Here is a 6,850-nt window from a genome sequence, read left to right as displayed (position 1 = left end):
AAAACTCGATTGCGCCGAAGAAACTTCGACGCAGTTTTTACTTTTTTCTATGCAAAAAAGTTTTTTTATGTACTAGATGTGGTATGATTTTTTCCCCGGCTACACGTTACCTCCCGCAACTTGTCTTTATCTTCATCGTCTTTGTAAACAGTCTTGCCCTCGGTTCTTGTGATTATTAACTCGACGTATTCCCGCCCCTAGATGGATCTAAAAGGGTTAGGAAGGATTACGTGAATGCCTATTAACGCGTCCACTCCTTGATATTCTCATCCTCTTACTTGAAGCCCTGCAATCATCGTAATAGCTACCATTATCTCTCATCTTCTGTCTTTTATGTTCATTATCTCCTACCATTCACTTACACGCAAGTTTTCAAGATCTGATTTAGGTTCATCAATCATTGCCAACTCCGTTCCATTGTTGTTTATACCTGACAATGTGATCCTTTTTTTCTACTGTTTGTTGTCATTGGTGAATTTCACTATCTTCCTAAACTGACAGCACAGTGAGTGTTCCTAGTTTTTGCATCAGTCGTTCTGTTATCGGTTTCAATGATGTACTATGTAATTTATTTTTTCATTCAGTAAATAGCCTTACACTTCATATTTCCCATCCCTATGACGAATTCTGAAAAAGTTAAAACGTTTTTTTCTGCTATTTTTATTTTCGTTGTCTTTCTCTCGATTGACCTTTTTTATTTTTATTTTAGAGAATCATTGTGACGGTTTTGGTTTGAATCAGCATTGGTTTTAAACTGACTGCTGGATAACTGGTACTCATGATGTAAACATTAGATATCAAAAGACTCACATCTGCTTGGGAAAGAGAAATACAAACGTTTCAGACCAAAATGTATGTAAGTACTTTATTTGATGTGGTAGTAATAATTATACAACAGAACAGTGGATCGAACTGACAAATTATTATGGCAGTGGGTCGTAGTTGACAACTGGCGATGCCCTCCAGATGTTTGTATTAACAGTTCTCGAACTGTTGCCTTTTATTATCTTGCCTTCTTGCAGTAATTACGTACTGAATCCTTTCAGCTATTATTTTGCTGGGCGGTTATTTTTTGAAGGTTAAGTTGAGTTCTACTAGTTTTGTAAGTTGCAAACACCTATCCTATTATCTTTGCGAGATACTTGAATTCTTGCTTAGATGACTAGCAGCTGTTTGGCTGACTTTGAGCGTAGGTGTGGGACTTCCAAAAACCATTTCCTTGGTAATATAGGCAATGTACTCAACTTAGTGGGTTATCGAGATAACACAGCTTATGGTTTGCTTTCCCTAGTAACTTTTTTCCATGGGATTTTTAGGCCCCCTTCATTATCAATGGCTGCAAATGAAGCAAGTGTGGTTTGTCTCTTGAAACAGTGGCTAGACCTGAATTCAATGGTGAATTCGTTAGTCAAGCTGCTGAATCATATCACTTTGCCTAAGAGTCCTTTTTGACCAGAATTTGAGTTTCTCTTGTGGTGTGAAGCATTTGGGATGGAATTCTTCCTTCATGCAGTGAAAGATTAGAATCAGAGTCAGTTGTTTAATGCCCTTAGAGGTTGGTTACTGCTTGGCTACTTGTGAGTACGTAGTGGTTAATTAGGTGTTCAAAAACTCCTTCAAACTTCTCCCGAGAACGTTGTTGCCTTCTACGGACATAAAATAAGAGCCTCCATCTAATGAGGATATTATCTCCTCTCTTCCCCCATTGACCCCTCTCTCCTCCATTTGCATTATTTTGTTCATCCACATACTTAGGCTCTGTTTGCACACTTTTGCCAAATGTTCTATTTGCTGTTGGGCTGTTAGATCAAAACTGAGATTTATGTAGTGGTTGCATTGGGGTATTTGCTTGTTGGAAAGTTTTCCTTCTCACTGAGCCACTTAATCCTGTGAGATATATTAAGAAGGAGAAAAATTATGCGGTCCAGAGTTATTTTGGACGGAAACAATAAAACAGCTTCGAAAGGGGATATGATTATTTACACGAAGAAAAGGCAGGTGAAACGCACTTTACCATTTTGCTGAATGAAAGTATATCATGGCGGTATGCAAATCGACGACTAACGACACGTAAGCGGTAACACCTGACAGCAGTACCACAGAGGAAAGGAAGCTCCATACATCTGGAGTTTTCGTATTGATGTCATAAGAGAGTAAGTCTTCATCGTGGAAAACAGCAGAAAGTTATCACGTGGTATGGAAGCTAAATGTTTGATACAATAACATCATCAACAACTATATATAACATGGACAAAAGGATCACGGCAGGTAGGGATGTAAAAGTTCTTAAACCGGAGAAAAAAATGAATCGGAAAAGCGGAGGGTCTTTCACACAGGGTTTTCTTTAAACTCCGCACAAAAACGTAAAAAAAAAAAAATAAATAAAAAACAACAAAGCATTAACCAATGGATCTGGCATCAAAGTTTTCGTATCATTTTTATAACCACCCTCATATTCCCCCACCCCAGGAGGGTCTTATGATGGCAGAAGAGATCAGAATTGTTGTTGGGGAGAGATCCCTGGGACTAGTTTGGGACTCAATGGAGCACGGAGGCAGGGGTAGGGGTGCATAAAAGCTTCCCACTTTAAAGCTGCTTGCTCCCGATTCGGCTTCTTCTTCGTCTATTTTGATTACTCTTCCGCATGGGCGAAAATACACGAATCGTAATGGCGATTTGTAAGTTCCTAAGTAATGGTGATGATATCAGTGATAAGATGAAGCACGGGAAGTGTGAATTTTGTTCATGCTTCCATATGGAACATCATCTTTAGTGATGCTGCTGTTGTGCTTCATCTTCATTTCATCCTCTTTTGGTTTGATTTTTTTTTCTCGTTGATGTCATTATTATCATTAACCTTCAGACTTCTACGGAGGAAATTTCTTCTTCTTCTTCTTCTTCTTCTTCTTCTTCTTCTTCTTCTTCTTCTTCTTCTTCTTATTATTATTATTATTATTATTATTATTATTATTATTATTATTATTATTTCTTTTCTTTTCTTTTCTTTTTTGTCTATCACAGTCATCCTATTCGACTTGGTGGTTTTTATAGTGTGGGGTCCCGAGTTGCATCCTGCCTCCTTAGGAGTCCATCACTTTTCTCAATACGTGCGCTGTTTCTAGTAACACACTTTTCTGCATGAGTCCTGGAACTACTTCGACATCTAGTTTTTCCAGATTCCTTTTCAGGGATCTTGGGATTGTGCCTAGTGTTCCTATGATTTTGGGTACAGTTTCCACTAGCATATTCCATATCCTTCTTATTTCGATTTTCAGGTCTTGATACTTATAAATTTTTCTCTTTCTTTCTCATCTACTCTGGTGTTCCCTTGGTATTGGGACATCAATGAGTGATACTTTCTTCTTGATTTTATCAATCAACGTCACGTCTGGTCTACTGGCACGTATCACCCTATCTGTTCTGATACTATAGTCCCAGAGGATCTTTGCCTGATCGTTTTCTCACTCCCTCAGGTTAGTGTTCGTACCACTTAATACTGCACGTTAGCTGGTGTTTCTTCCACATTCTCCAGTGGAGGGGTTTTGCTACTGAATCATGCCTCTTTTTTTACTATTATTATTATTATTATTATTATTATTATTATTATTATTATTATTATTATTATTATTATTATTATTATTAATCTTGAAAAATCTTGTCTAAGTTTAGATTCAAGATGCTGTAACAGAAGCTAATAAAAGCTACACGAGAGAACTTGTTTTCATAAAATTATTTCTTTGGCGCTCTATGTGAAGAAATACCTGACGATTTCTAACGTTTGCAGCAAGTTGAAAATGGATTCCTTAAATCCCGGGCGAAAAGAATGTCATTCATAACTTGCTTTTGACAAATCGCTGAATAAAATAGCCGTAAGTTAATTAGCGCGGTAAGTAGGTTTCAAATCGATTTTATTGTCAGTTGTCTCTTCCTTTTCATGTATATATATATATATATATATATATATATATATATATATATATATATATATATATATATATATATATATATATATATATATATATATATATATATATTTTATATATGTATATATATATATATATATATATATATATATATATATATATATATATATATATATATATATATATATATATATATATATATATATATATATATATATATATATATATATATACACGTAGAATCTACTGGTCACTTTTACCAGACACATATGTAATTCTAATAGCCACAATGCCTCTTAACTTCTCGAATTCTTTTTTTTTTTTTTTTTGGATATGCTTGTAACTACGAAGCCCCTAACATCCAAAGGCAAGAAATTTAAGAGACTTGTGATTGCCGGTCGCGGGACACGAACCCGCGTAACCATAACCACAAGGAGGTCACGTTGCCGACCTGACCACGAGAAGGATAAAAGTCTATTACCTCTCGTACATACATATACCTGTTGTTTTCAGATATATTCATTAGAGCTGGAATAGACCCATCCTCACCATCGTAGCCAAGTGGGCAATCGTTTTTATTGCTTTTTAGGCTGAAATATATATGTAGAATCTATTGGTCCTTGTGGTTATGGTGACGCGGGTTCGTGTCCCGCGACCGGCAATCACAAGTCTCTTCAATTTCTTGCCTTTGGATGTTACGGCTTCATAGTTACAAGCATATCCAAAAAAAAAAAAAAAAAAAGCGCGAAGAATTCGAGAAGTTAAGAGGGCATTGTGGCTATTAGAATTACATATGTGTCTGGTAAAAGTAACCAGTAGATTCTACATATATATTTCAGCCTAAAAAGCAAAAAAAACAATTGCCCACTTGGCTACGATGGTGAGGATGGGTCTATTCCAGCTCTAATAAACATATCTGAAAACGACACGTATATGTATGTACGAGGGGTAATAGACTTTTATCCTTCTCGTGGTCAGGTCGGCAACGTGACCTCCTTGTGGTTATGGTGATGGGGTTCGTGTCCCATGACCAGCAATCACAAAAGTCTCTTAAATTTCTTGCCTTTGGATGTTACGGCTTCGAAGTTACAAGCATATCCAAAAAAAAAAAAAAAAAAAAAAGAAGAATTCGAGAAGTTAAGAGGGCATTGTGGATATTAGAATTACATATGTGTCTGGTAAAAGTGACCAGTAGATTCTACATATATATTTCAGCAAAAGCAATAAAAACGATTGCCCACTGGGCTACGATGGTGAGGATGGGTCTATTCAGCTCTAATAAATATATCTGAAAACGACAGGTACAGTATATGTATGTACGAGAGGTAATAGACTTTTATCCTTCTCGCGGTCAGGTCGGCAACGTGACCTCCTTGTGGTTATGGTGACGCGGATTCGTGTCCGCGACCGGCAATCACAAGTCTCTTAAATTTCTTGCCATTGGATGTTATGGCTTCGTAGTTACAAGTATATCCAAAAAAATAAAAAGTGCAGAAGAATTCGAGAAGTTAAGAGGGCATTGTGGCTATTAGGGTTACATATATATATATATATATATATATATATATATATATATATATATATATATATATATATATATATATATATATATATATATATATATATATATATATATATATATATATTTATATCTATATCTATATCTGTATCTATATATATATATATATATATATATATATATATATATATATATATATATATATATATATATATATATATATATATATATATAAGAATGTCTTTTACTGTAATACTACAGTATAATATGAAGATAAGAAGGCCCATAAAACACTATTTGAACGTTGCAACCATATATTTCGGGCACTAGCTTCTGTGCCCCTGTTTACTGAAAAAATATTTTTCCAGTGAACAGGGGCACAGAAGATAAAACCCGAAATATATGGTTGGAACGTTCAAATAGTGTTTTATGGGCCTTCTTATCTTCATATATATATATATATATATATATATATATATATATATATATATATATATATATATATATATATATATATATATATATATATATATATATACACACTTTATCACATACACAATTGTTCTGTGCATTAGTAGAATACTAAAAGGACCTAATTCAAGCTGGATGGTATCTAATGGAGTTTTTATTCAAAAGTTACAAGCTTTCTTGGACAGACAGTCCACATTATCAAGTATCCGTACAATACTTGATAATGTGGACTGTTTGTCCAAGAAAGCTTGTAACTTTTTTAATAAAAACTTCATTAGATACCATCCAGTTTGAATGAGGTCCTTTTAATAATATATATATATATATATATATATATATATATATATATATATATATATATATATATATATATATATATATATATATATATATATATATATATATATATATATATATACAGGTGTTTCAAAATTAGATGCCCCCCCTGTCTACAGCATAAACTAAAATTGATATGCACAAAACCAAAAGTAATTCAGAACAGGTATTTATTTAAGTTTCTCTCTGAATATTTAATATTTTGTGTGGACTCCATCTGCCTGTACCACAGCCTGCATTCTTGAGGGGTATGATTTCAGCAAATCGCAAAAAGCTGAGACTCAAACTCCATTTCCCTGAGCACTTTGGTCACCTCTCTTCGCAGGTCGTCGAGGCTTGGTATACCATCTTAGTTCACTGTGCGCACTTCAATGCGAACCTTTAAGATACTACCAATGTTTTCACACACATTACAGTCAGGGAGCTACCTGGAAATTCACTTGACGAGAAGAAATCAATGCCACTGTTTCGAAGCAGCTCCTGTGTCTGAAGAGCCTTGAAACACAGTGCCTTATCATTCAAAAGTGTGACCTCTTCAACAGAAAACACATTTTCAGGATCTTTGAGGAAAGAAAGTACTCCACCAGTAAGCACAGTTTCT

The sequence above is a fragment of the Macrobrachium rosenbergii genome, chromosome 9 (genome assembly GCF_040412425.1).
Source record: "Macrobrachium rosenbergii isolate ZJJX-2024 chromosome 9, ASM4041242v1, whole genome shotgun sequence".
Lineage (NCBI taxonomy): Eukaryota > Metazoa > Arthropoda > Malacostraca > Decapoda > Palaemonidae > Macrobrachium > Macrobrachium rosenbergii.
This window is presented reverse-complemented; position numbering follows the sequence as displayed.